The sequence below is a fragment of the Bubalus kerabau genome, chromosome 9 (assembly GCF_029407905.1).
Source record: "Bubalus kerabau isolate K-KA32 ecotype Philippines breed swamp buffalo chromosome 9, PCC_UOA_SB_1v2, whole genome shotgun sequence".
In the NCBI taxonomy this organism is placed as follows: Eukaryota; Metazoa; Chordata; class Mammalia; order Artiodactyla; family Bovidae; genus Bubalus; species Bubalus kerabau.
The window spans coordinates 31,180,785-31,194,699 of NC_073632.1; the positions used below are offsets into that span (position 1 = coordinate 31,180,785).

At 39.6% G+C, this 13,915-nt stretch overlaps 1 protein-coding gene across 2 annotated transcripts in view; it reads right to left on the reverse strand.

The window, feature by feature from the left end:
- Nucleotides 1–13,915, reverse strand: part of ME1 (malic enzyme 1) — a 277,918-nt gene that overhangs the window by 194,813 nt on the left and 69,190 nt on the right. The gene's annotated exons all lie outside the window — the stretch shown is intronic.

The window sequence follows — 13,915 nt, forward strand, 5'->3', positions numbered from 1 at the left end:
TGAGGGCAATTTTTTCCACCCAGGAATCAAACCAGGGTCTCCTGCATTGCAGGTGGATTCTTTACCAGCTGAGCTACCACTACTCTTTATGAATTTTTTTTTTTAATTAGTGAATATTGGTACTTCCCTGGTGGTCCAGTTAAGAATCCGCCTTCCAATGCAGGGACGTGAGTTCAATCCCTGGTCAAAGAACTAAGATTCCACATGCTGTGGGGCAACTAGGCCCACATACAGCAACTGCTGAGCCCGTGCCACAACTAGAGAGTTCGTGCTCTGCAATGAAAGATGCTGTATGAAGCAAGGAAGATTCCACATGCCACAACTAACACTCGACGTAGCCAAATAAATTTAAACAGAAAAAACAATGAATATGTAAACTTAAATCTTAAAACCCCTGAAAAATTTTTAAATATATATGGCAGTTTTAAGAATGACACATCAGTGTGATTCCTACCAAACAGGAGCTTCCCAAAAAGTATTCAGAAAAACAGTAAGTTGAATATTGAACAATGTAATAATCCCTGCTCTCTATTTCATTGTTTCAAACTATAAGAGACATATTAATAGAGATATATTTTGGAGAAATTTATACACAGATCAGTCATGTCCAAAACCTCACAGTGACACACTACCTTTAATATATTCTTATTAGAAAGATGAGATAACATATCTGCTTCAAAGAATTTTAACCTTACGGTTCTCCTGCAGGGCCAAGAAAGGACAGTGTGTCCAAGGTACAGATGCAGGTTCTAACTTTCAAATGACTTCTATTGAGTCTTTTTCATGTAGTTCAAAAGCTTAGCTATACATATATTAGGTTTCCAGACCATTTATAATTCTAATTCCCTAAAGCATTCTCTAACACTCGACGTTCAAGCCTGGTTTTCTTCTTTTCTATTACTTGCCTTACTTCTTAAAAAAACCTTTTGGACTAAATCCCTAGACATCAGAATGGTATGTGGTTTCACTTCTGAGGGCAGCAAACAGCACAACTATTCTTCTGGACACTAATAATTAATTTATGTATATCTTCTTGAGAAAACTGAGACTACCAAGCAGAAATGAAAACAAAATTCCTGGCATAACAGAAGACATATTGGAAACCATGTTTGCACAGAGCAAACATAACTGAGAAAGAAACTTTGTCCTGAGTAATGTATTAGAAACTATTACCACAAGAACAGAACAAATAAGATCTACATTCCATGATAACAATCTTTATTGTTTCCAGTGAACTTCAGTAGTTTGTCTTCTTTTTTCTGGATAATGACTAAAAATAATCAAGCTGGATGGCAAAAAGGCAAACATTATCTAAATCAGAAATTTCTTGACGACAATCTATACACATGTGGGAATTCATTATGACAACAGAATTCATCAACTTTAATGTTTGTGGCCATAATCATATTAAGGCTGGATGAAGCACAAGCTGGAATCAAGATTGCCGGGAGAAATATCAATAACCTCAGATATGCAGATGACACCACCCTGATGGCAGAAAGTGAAGGGGAACTAAAAAGCCTCTTGATGAAGGTGAAAGAGGAGAGTGAAAAAGTTGGCTTAAAGCTCAACATTCAGAAAATGAAGATCATGGCATCCGGTCCCATCACTTCATGGGAAACAGATGGGGAAACAGTGGAAACAGTGACAGACTTTATTTTTTGGGGCTCCAAAATCACTGCAGATGGTGACTGCAGCCATGAAATTAAAACACACTTGCTCCTTGGAAGAAAAGTTATGACCAACCTAGACAGCATATTAAAAAGCAGAGACATTACTTTACCAACAAAGGTCCATCTAGTCAAAGCTATGGTTTTTCCAGCAGTTATGTATGGACGTGAGCATTGGACTATAAAGAAAGCTGAGCATCAAAGAATTGATGCTTTTGAACTGTGGTGCTGGAGAAGACTCTTGAGAGTCCCTTGGACTGCAAGGAAATCCAATCAGTCCATCCTAAAGGAAATCAGTCCTGAATACTCACTGGAAGGACTGACGCTGAAATTGAAACTCCAATACTTTGGCCACCTGATGGGAAGAACCAACTCATTGCAAAAGACCCTGATGCTGGGAAATATTGAAGGCTGGAGAAGAGGATGACAGATGACAAGATGTTTGGATGGCAACACTGACTCAATGGACATGAGTTTGAGTACTCCGGGAGTTGGTGATGGACAGGGAGGCCTGATGTGCTGCAGTCCATGGGGTTGCAAAGAGTCAGACACAACTGAGCGACTGAACTGAACTGAGTATAGAATAATTCAGGCTTCCCTGGTGGCTTAGAAGGTAAGAATCCGCCTGCAATGCAGGAGACCGGGATTGAATCCCTGAGTCAGGAAGATCCCCCACAGAAGGGAATGGCAACCCACTCCAGTATTCTTGCCTGGAGAATCCCATGGACAGTGGAAACTGATGGGCTACAGTCCATGGGGGTCACAAAGAGTCAGCTACGACTGAGCGACTAACGCTTTCATTTTCAAACTTATATAAGTAATGATTATAAAAATATACCTAAAATATATTTGACCTGAGATACTCTAAAACTTATAAGAAAATATCATAATCATACAACACCTCCAACTTATTTCATCTAGGCATTACAGGATATGAGCAAGTAAACCATATTGTAGTTTAAGTGATGTTTGCTTAATTTTAAAAAAGAAAGAACACCTCTATTAAGACAGCAAATGGATTTTGAAAATATAGATGAGAGGTTTAATTAGCTTAAGTATTTCTTACTTAAAAGTCAGAATTTTATATATTCCTTATAAAGGCTGAGAAGTTGTTAACCATCAATGTCAACACTAACATTAATAAAGTTTCAAAATCCTTTCAGCAGGATGGAGTGCTGTTGTTCTCAAAGAAGTTTTAAGGTCAATTTCACATTTTTCACAGTGGCAAAAAGTTCCTGTTACATAAGCAGACTGGTAATTCTTAGTAAACTATTCAAACTACCAACATACACAAAGGATAAAACTAAGTCTAAGATCCTGGTTCAAAATGTGTATGAATAATCCAAACCAAATGCATAATACCTATCGCCAGAAGAGTCTCTAGTGATCACATGGACATCTGCACTTCACTGAAGGACTGATGCTGAAGCTCCAATACTTTGACCACCTGATGCCAAGAGCCAATTCACTGAAAAGACCCTGAAGCTGGGAAAGATTGTGGGCAGGAGGAGAGGGGGGTGACAGAGGATGAGATGGTTGGATGGCATCACTGACTCAATGGACATGAGTTTCAGCAAACTCAGGGAGACAGTGAAAGACAGGGAAGCCTGGCGTGCTGCAGTTCATGGGTTCACAGAGAGTCAGGTATGACTTAGTGACTGAACAACAAATATATGCATATGTGTGTGTGTGCATGTTTCAGACAAACCCTCTAAGTATGCCTATGATAATACGTAAAGTAATTGCTCAGATAGTGAGCCAAAAGATCAGGATTACAAGATAATTGTCTATGGTGACTTAATTTGATTTCTTAACTCTTTGACGAAGCAGAACAATCTATAGAGTGGTGACCTATAGGGTAAATGGGAAGGAAATCCAAAAAAGAGGGAATATATGTATACATATAGCTGATTCACTTAGCTGTACAGCAGAAATGAACACAACACTGTAAAGCAACTATACCCCAATTTTTAAAAGAAGGAATCTACAGAGTATGAAAATTAGACAGAAATTCAACACATTTAGCTACCAGTTAAATTACACATGCATGCATAAATGTCCCTTGCCTATAGCTAAATGGTGAATCCCCTTCAAGAAAGCTTTCCTCTTTCTCTCTGGGTTAGAGAGATGTCTTCCAATGTTCTCTCACATCATCATGAACTTCTATCATGAACTTCCTATTCTTCATTATTTCTGTTTAACAGCCATTTTACCCAGAGATCTAGGTGCTTCTGAAAGACAGGCACTATGCTACTCATATTTGTACGACAGCACCTAATTCAAAGTCAGGATGGAGTAGTGCCTCAATCAATTTTAGATAAACAAATGGATAATAAATATATGGATCTGAAACAACCTGTCAGTTTCACGTAGTTCAGTTCTATGTAGTTCTATTTTAAACAACCAATGCACCCCATTCAAACTAAAAAAATATTTTATACAGTAATACAGAGAGCTGATGGTTTGAAATCTCTCAAGTAACAACTGAACTTTCCACACATACATTAGATTATTCAATTAAATTAATCCCCTTGTGACAGCTTTTTAAATTGACTTTGACCAGGCATTCAAGATCAACTTGGTTGGACAAAATGACATTTCCACCTACCGTCCTTAAGTGCCAGAGCTTGCGGGGATTTTCTTTAAGTACTTTCATCTAAACAAGGGCTTCTCAACCTCAGCACTAGTGACATTTTGGACTAGATAAGTCTTTGTTGGAGGCAGCTGTCTAGTACGTTCTGGGTATATTACAGGTTCCATTGATTCGTACACTTTAAACTTACATGCATAATTCACCAGCAAATATGAATTCATGGCAACATAAATCTATTTGCATTGAGACCCAAATCTGATTCACAAGTGGGCTTCCCAGGTGGTGCAGTGGTAAAGAATCTGTCTGCCAATGCAGGAGATGCAGGTTCAATCCCTGGGTCAGGAAGATCTCCTGAAGAACCCACTTCAGTATTCTTGTCTGGGAAATCCCATGGACAGAGGAGCCTGGTGGGGTACAGTCCATGGGATAGCAAAGAGTTGGACACAACTGAGCACACACACACCAATTCACAAGCAGATATTATTTAACACTGTGGTTTTGAGTAGGTACTTAAAGTGTTTGGGGTTAAATGGAGACTCTCTTCAACTTTTGCATCTACTAAACAGGAGTAATCAAACATATGGAATACACAGTCTGTGTGTATGTTATGTGTGTCTCACTCTGTTGTTGAGAGGATAAAGTGAGACCAGATATTTCTACATCTTATGTAAATTATAAAGTATTACAAAAATGCTTGTGTTACTAACTTTTAAAACAAAATCATGAACACACAGTTCAGTTCAGTCACTCAGTCATGTCCGACTCTTTGTGACCATATGAACCACAGCACGCCAGGCTTCCCTGTCCATCACCAATTCCTGGAGTCCACCCAAACCCATGTCCATTGAGTCGATTATGCCATCCAGCCATCTCATCCTCTGTCATCCCCTTCTCCTCCTGCCCTCAATCTTTCCCAGCATTAGGGTCTTTTCCAATGAGTCAGCTCTTCGCATCAGGTAGCCAAAGTACTGGAGTTTCAACTTCAACATCATTCCTTCCAATGAACACCCAGGACTGATCTCCTTTAGGATGGACTGGCTGGACTTCCTTGTAGTCCAAGGGACTCTCAAGAGTCTTCTCCAATACCACAGTTCAAAAGCATCAATTCTTCGGCACTCAGCTTTCTTTATAGTCCAACTCTAACAGCCATACGTGACCACTGGAAAAACCATAGCCTCGACTAGACGGACTTTTGTTGGCAAAGTAATGTCTCTGCTTTTTAATATGCTGTCTAGGTTGGTCATAACTTTCCTTCCAAGGAATACACAAGAGCTAAGTAAATACTGACTTTTATTCTTCATGGTCTTGGTACTGTCAGAAAGCTCCTGAATTTAAGAATCAGTTTTTTAGACGCCCTGTCTGTACTTTTTGTGAAGATCCAATTTAGTTCCCTACCAAAGGTTGTGAGCCTAAGGTCCATATACCTGATAATCACAGACCCCCAAGAAACGAGGAGGTGTAAGTCAGGAGTCTTTAAGCACAGACATCTTTCCTCACTAATTCTACGAAACTAAGTATTTCCCTCCATTACAAAAGAAGGAAGGAAACAAAGGAAATATTAGTAGCTCCTGTGACTGTGTCATAAATAGAAATAACAAATATTTTCATATCACATTAAATCTGTGGCATATATCTTGAAATATCATTTATCATTATTTTGAAATTACAATAGTTTTAGGACCAAAATATGGTTGTTTTAGAACATGAACAGACATGTAGTCTAGTCATGTTGATGACCTTCAACAATCTTTTTAAAAAATAAATTAAAAAATAAATTATTTGTGTGCCTCGGGTATTAGTTGCGGCATTCAGGCTCTTCCATGGCAGCACATGGCCTCCCTAGCGGCAGGGCACAGGCTCAGTAATTGCAGCGGGTCAGCCTGTTGTTCCTCGGTATGTGGGGTCCTAGTTTCCTGACCAGGAATCAAATCCACATCCCCTGTATTACAAGGCATATTCTTAACCACTGGACCTTGAGGAAAGTCCCTAAATTTTACTTTAAATTGTCCATATTTAAATATATTGTCTTGCTATTTAAGTCTTTATTAAAGAAGAATATATCTTACAATATCCCACATTTGTTTTTCCATGTTCTGAGAGCTACATTTTATTATAATTGGTTTCTTATGTAACAGTATTATTTAAGAAATTATTTATTTAAACCTTTAAGGAGTCACACAGACTTCACCAAAATTCCAAAGGGCACTTTGGCAAAAAATATGTTAAGAACTGTTGCAAAGAATTATGCCTCAGTTCCCTAAGGATATATATACTTCACATGATATTCCCAGAAACACCACAAGATGGCTTTCTTACTTCAGATCCACAGTGGAGATTTTCAGAAATATTTTGTCTCTTCTTAGAGTTACCTTATGGAAGACTGTAAAGCCCACTGTATTGATCCAGGTTCTCTAAAGAAACTGAGCCAGTAGGGTATATGTTTATACATCATACATATGAACCAATTTACCATAAGGAATTGGCTCATGCAATTATGGAAGCTGACAAGTCCCCTGGTCTGAAGTTGGTAGGCTGGAGGCTCAGAGACCCAACAGTATAGTTTGAGTCCAAGTCCAAAGGCTGGAGAAATCAGGTGTGTTGATAGTATAGTTCTAGGGAGAAGGCCACTGGGTGTAGAAGCTAAGGATTCAGCTCAAGTCCAAAAGTAGGGGGAAAAAACCTGATGTCCCAGCCTGTAAAGTAGTCGCTCAGTTGTGTCCGACTCTTTGCAACCCCATGGACTGTAGCCTACCAGGCTCCTGTCCATGGGATTTCCTAGGCAACAGTACTGGAGTAGGTTGCCATTTCCTTCTCCAGGGGCTCTTCCTGACCCAGAGATCAAACCTGGGTCTCCAGCTTTGCAGGCAGACGCTTTACCATCTGAGTCACCAGGGAAGCCCAGCTTACTGGCAGTCAAAGAAGAGGAGTTCCCTACTTAGGGAGGGAAGTCTTGTTTACTCAGTCTACCAGTTCAAATGTTAATCTCATCCAGAGACACCTTCCCAGACACACCCAGAATAATAATTGACTAAGCCTAGTCATCCAGTGGCCCAGTCAAGTTGACACAAAATTAATCATCATACTCACCAAATATTTTTCAACAAATTTATGTTGAGTGGATGCTTACAGTGATTGCAGGCACTAAACCAATGGAACAGTGACTGTTCATATTAATATATTAACATATGTAATGCAGTTCAAAGCTTCATGAACTTTAGAAAGAAAAGGGAAAGAAAAGGGAAAACTTAAGATCCAACTTCATTGAGAGGGTTAAAAACTCTGGGGGTGGCACTGCCAGAAACGGAGGCACAAACCCTGAGGCAGAAAAGAGTGGCTTCTTGGAGAAAGCAGAGGGAAGGAAACAGCAGCTGTGAGAAGAATGATAAAATAGGCAAGTCCTCATTGACCAGGTAAGGTTTCAAACCTTAAACCAGGGTTGCTTTTTTTCATCCTGATGTTATGCCCTTTCATGAAAATGCTTAAGGCAGTCAGAAGCACTCGCCCCACAGTATCTGTGATTCCAACTCTAAGGAATCCCCGTATTCAAGCTAGCTCAGCGAAGAAAGAGAAAACAAAGCTTCAGAACCAGTTTCAGGGCACCAGACAGCTGACAGAAGGGTCATCAGCCTGGGACCATGACTCTCAGCTGTTTTTTCATGTATCCATCTGATTCACACACATATTCTCAACTACACCTTTTCTCTTTATAACACCATCTCGTCTTCATCACGCCCAGGGATTCATGCCCCACGTCAATGTATTTTAATATATAAAATTAATTTCATACAACATTTACAGTCACACTGTGTACAATATTTCTAATATATAATGGAAACCCTGGTCAATGGACACAGTAGTTGCCTCCAGAAAGGGAAACCAACTCGCTTGGGGCACAGAAACGGGAAGGAAACAAACTTGTCTCATTTTTGTATTTTTATTTTTCTTCAGTGAATCTGCAAGGATCTTGAAGCATATTAAGAACCATTTATCTCATTTTCTAAGAATATGATGATCATATCTCTTATTTACACTGGTTCAATCTCTATCCTATTGTTTCTGGCGGCTCTGGCTACAGTACAGATGGCTAGCTGCCTACTGTAACATCTGTTCTTCCTTTCCTCCCCTGCAAGAAAATCCTAATATTATGTAGGGTGGTCATGCATCAGAAAAAGACCACCCTGGAGAGCGATGTGGTCATGTGACAAAGTCCTGAACAATGATATGGAAGCAGAAGTGTTGTGTGGGTTGTGGGAGGGCTCCTCTGAGGGAGCTGACTCCACCAGGAAGTGAATCTTCTTGTGTTCCTGTCCTGCAGCCAGCTTGGAAAGAGCATATGATGCCTATAAACCAGTCATTAGGACCACGAAGTGCTCCTGAAGTCAGCAGAGCTGCAACATTCCTGATGACTCTGTGGACCCACCAAAGAGTCCCAGACCAACTCTAATTTCCTTCAGGTATGAAAGAGAAATAAGCTAGATCTTAATTGAGTCACCGCTGTTTTGTTGGGTTTTGGCATCTGGTCCCATCACTTCATGGGAAATAGATGGGGAAACTGTGGAAACAGTGGCAGACTTTATTTTTCGGGGCTCCAAAATCACTGCAGATGGTGACTGCACCCATGAAATTAAAAGACGCTTACTCCTTGGAAGGAAAGTTATGACCAACCTAGAGAGCATATTCAAAAGCAGACACATTACTTTGCCAACAAAGGTCCGTCTAGTCAAGGCTCTGGTTTTTCCAGTGGTCATGTATGGATGTGAGAGTTGGACTGTGAAGACAGCTGAGCACTGAAGAACTGATGCTTTTGAACAGTGGTGTTGGAGAAGACTCTTGAGAGTCCCTTGGACTGCAAGGAGATCCAACCAGTCCATTCTGAAGGAGATCAGTCCTGGGCGTTCTTTGGAAGGAATGATACTAAAGCTGAAACTCCAATACTTTGGCCACCTCATGTGAAGAGTTGACTCATTGGAAAAGACTCTGATGCTGGGAGGGATTGGGGGCAGGAGGAAAAGGGGATGACAGAGGATGAGATGGCTGGATGGCATCACTGACTCAATGGACGTGGGTTTGAGTGAACACCGGGAGCTGATGATGGACAGGGAGGCCTGGCGTGCTGTGATTCATGGTGTCACAAAGAGCCGGACACGACTGAGCGACTGAACTGAACTGAACTGTTATATGTGTGTGTGGCGTTAGTCACTAAGTTATGTTGGAATCTTTTGTGACCCAATAACTGTAGCCCACCAGGCTCCTCTGTCCATGGGATTCTCCAGATAAGAATACTGAAGTAGGTTACCATTCCCTTCTCCAGGTTATCTTCCTGACCCAGGGATGGAACCCGGGTATCCTGCATTGCAGGCAGATAGTTTACATCTGAGACACCAGGGAAGCCTGTTATATGTAGCCAAGTCTAATTCTAAATGATACATGGGTCATCCTTACACCCATTAAAGGAAAGAGATTCTCTGCCACATACCTAATAGTATGAACATCCTCCAAAGTGGTGTGTGATCTGTAGAGAGCTTAAGGCCACATATGAAAGGTAGAACAGAGCTATCAGGATGACTTCAAGAATAATCTTTCATTTATCTCTTTAATAAACTATTTTTTATAGAATACTTACCTATATTCCAGGTCCTCTGAGCAACTATGTTGAAAGCTGAAGCTATAACAAAACCAGCATAACACACTTCCACCAAGGAACTCTGAATCTTGTAATTTCTGCAGTATTTTTGCCATCGCAACATGAATAACAGAAGTGCAGTACTATACAGATGTTAAAAAAAAAAAACAACTATCTTTCGAAATCCTTAGAATACAGAAAATTTTCCATAGAACTCTACATAGAAATAGATGATTTTCCACAGAATAACCTTTACTACTAATATTTATCTGCTTGTAGCAAATAAGTTTTCAGGAAAATGGGCAAAAATGTGAATACATGTTTGAGAGCTCATCTCTTGATTTTTTCCCCCTGAAACTTAAACATCAAGTTAGACTTAGTTTCACACATTCACATCTTTAAAAAAACAATCTGACGGTTCTGGTCCTATGAGAGATGGTGTAAGCATACTTTTCCTTGTCTCTCCCACTGAATCCAACTATAGACCTTGCACAGAATGCATTGAGAAATCATCTGAAGATTCTGAAAAATAAATGGTAGCAGAAGACCTGGGGAAAAGACCAGAATCCAAAGTATCACCAAACCATCACTGAGGTTCCCTAGACTTCTGCCCTTTAGTATGACCTGGCCTTTTTTTTTTAATCCCCCTCTCTCATCAACTGGCCTCTCAAAAAGCAGCAGAAAAGCTGGATGTACAACTGAGTGCATACAAAAACAGTACTCAGAGAAGATTTCTCTTTCTAGTCAAAAACCAGAAATCAGTACGCTTTTAAAGATCACAGAGCAGGTAAATTCACTATTATTTTTTTTCCATTCTCTCTAGTCCCAACCCCCAAAAAATTCTGTAGTGGATGTTAGAAGGATGATCACTGCAGATAACTAAATTTCTGAGGGATGAAAATCCTCCTTTTCCACCAAAGGAGAGATGGTCCCAAGATCATGGGTCAAATGTCTGGTTTGCATTTTTTCTCTCTTGGCCCCCTATCCAAATGCATTTGGAGGAAGTACACAGCAGCGGGGCAACTAGACACCCAGTTTTCTGGCAAGTGGGCTGGAAAGTGTGGACCCCAAGAAGAGAGGAAATATCAGAAAGATCACAGGGGAAAGAGAACTCAAAAAAGCAATCTCATAAAGTTGTTTATGAACTCTGGGACTCACCTCTGGGCTATTCATGTATCAGTTCAGTTCAGTTGCTCAGTCGTGTCCAACTCTTTGCGACCCTATGAATTGCAGCACGCCAGGCCTCCCTGTCTATCACCATCTCCCGGAGTTCACTCAAACCCACGTCCATTGAGTCAGTGATGCCATCCAGCCATCTCATCCTCTGTTGTCCCCTTTTCCTCCTGCCCCCAATCCCTCCCAGCATCAGAGTCTTTTCCAATGAGTCAACTCTTTGCAAGAGGTGGCCAACGTACTGGAGTTTCAGCTTTAGCATCATTCCTTTCAAAGAACACCCAGGGCTGATCTCCTTCAGAATGGACTGGTTGGATCTCCTTGCAGTCCAAGGGACTCGCAAGAGCCTTCTCCAACACCACAGCTCAAAAGCATCAATTCTTCGGTGCTCAGCTTTCTTCACAGTCCAACTCTCACATCCATACATGACCACAGGAAAAACCATAGCCTTGACTAGAAGGACCTTTGTTGGCAAAGTAATGTGTCTGCTTTTGAATATGCTATCTAGGTTGGTCATAACTTTTCTTCTGAGGAGTAAGCGTCTTTTAATTTCATGGGTGCAGTCACCATCTGCAATGATTTTGGAGCCCCAAAAAATAAAGTCTGACACTGTTTCCACAGTTTCCCCATCTATTTCCCATGAACTGATGGGACCAGATGCCATGATCTTCGTTTTCTGAATGTTGAGCTTTAAGCCAACTTTTTCACTCTCCTCTTTCACTTTCATCAAGAGGCTTTTTAGTTCCTCTTCACTTTCTGCCATTCTTGATTTTTGAATCATGTATAGACCTGATTTTAAATAGCATAACAAAGGATATGAAAACCATAGAGCAAACCACTGCGTAGATCCCACATCGGCCACTGGGTGGTACACATGATGAACAGATCCAAAAGACACTACGAAGTAGGTTTTGAAAATATAATTGATCCTGGAACCACAATCCACAGAAGGTGGGTCCAATTTTCAAACTGGTGGCACTAGTGATAAAGAACCTGCCTGCCAATGCAGGAGATGTGAGAGACATGAGTTTGATCCCTGGGTCAGGAAGATTCCCTGGACGAGGGCATGGCAACCCACTCCAATATTCTTGCCTGGAGAATTCCATGGACAGAGGAGCCTGGCAGGCTACAGTCCATGTGATCCCAGAGAGTCAGACACGACCAAGCAACTAACCCTTTCACTTTCAATCAGGTTGAGTGACTCTAAAAAACTAAAAAGAACATTATTCATCTGAGGATTTAACCAAAACCTAGAATCTTCTAATACTCAAATATCCAAAATAGATGGAAAAATTACTCAGCATACAAAGAAACAAAAAATGTTAACTCTCAAAGTAAAAAATAATCAACAAACACCAATCCCATGATGACACATATAATGGAGTTATTAGATGAAGACTTAGAATCAGTTATTGTCTATACTGCAATCTATAAGGGCAAAACTTTGAAAGAAAAGTAAAGATAAAGAGTCTTGGCCAAGAAATAAAAGCTGTAAAGAACCAAATGGAAATTTTAGAACTGAAAAATACAATAACTGAAATAAAATATTTAACAGATGGGCTCAAGAATAGAACAGGGATGTAAGAGCAAACAGTCAGTTAAAAGATAGATAATTTTAGAAATTAACCATCTGAAAAGAAATAAAAAAAGACTAAAAAATAGTTAAGAGCCTCAGGGACCTGTGGAACAATACCGAAAGGCCTAACATTTATCTCAATAGAATTCAAAAGAGGAAAATGAAAAAAGAAATCTGCAGAAATAATGGCTAAAAAATTACCAATTTTGGTACAAGGAATAAACTAATAAATTCAATAAGCTCAGCAAATGCCAAGAAGATATAGAAAGCCAAATCCAAAAAAATTTTTAAGATGCTGAAAACTAAAAACAAAGAAAACATCTTTAAAGGACTCTGAGAAAAACAACACATTACATACACACAATATTTCAAATGATTGCAGATTTCTCATCAGATGGAAAACACGCCAAAATGAAGAGAAACAGCATTTTTAAAGGGTTTAAGGAAAACAACTGTCAACCCAGAAATCTATAACTGGTGAAAATATCTTTCAGAAATGAAAATGAATTAAAGGCATCTCAGATGAAGGAAAAAACAGACAACTGGTTTCCAGCAAAATGCTCTTAAATAAATGCTAAAGGCAATTCTTTAGCTCGAAGGGAAATGATACGTAAGAAAAATCTGAAACATCGGAATGAAAGAAGAGTAAGAGAAATGGTAAATATTTGGGTAACTATAATAGATTGTCCTTTCCCTCTTAAATTCTTTAAAATGAGTATAACAGTTAAAAAATTATAAACATTACATTAAATTATTACATCAAAAATACTTCCCAGACAATAGCTAAAAAACAAAGAATTCTGTCTTTTAAAAAATGGGCCAAAGATCTGAATAGACATTTTCCACAGAAGACATATAGATGGCCAACAGGTACATTAAAAAGTCCTCAATATCACCAATCATCAGGGAAATGCAAATCCAAACCTCAATGAGATATTATCTCACACCTGTTAAAATAGCTATTAGCAAAAAGACAAGAAATAACATGTGTTGACAAGGATGTGGAAAAAAGAGAACCCTCATGTATGGTTGGTACAAGTGAAACTGGGGCAGCCACTATGGAAAAGAGTATGGAAGTTCTTCCCCAAATTAAAAATACAGCTACCATATGCAGAAATTCCACATTTTGGTGTTTATCTGTAGAACACAAAACACTAACTCAAAAGGATACGTGCACCCCATGTTCACTGAGGCATTATTTACAACAGTCAAGTCAGGGACACAAACTAAGTGTCCATCAATGGATGAACGGATAAAGAAAGTGTGGTGTACATATATAC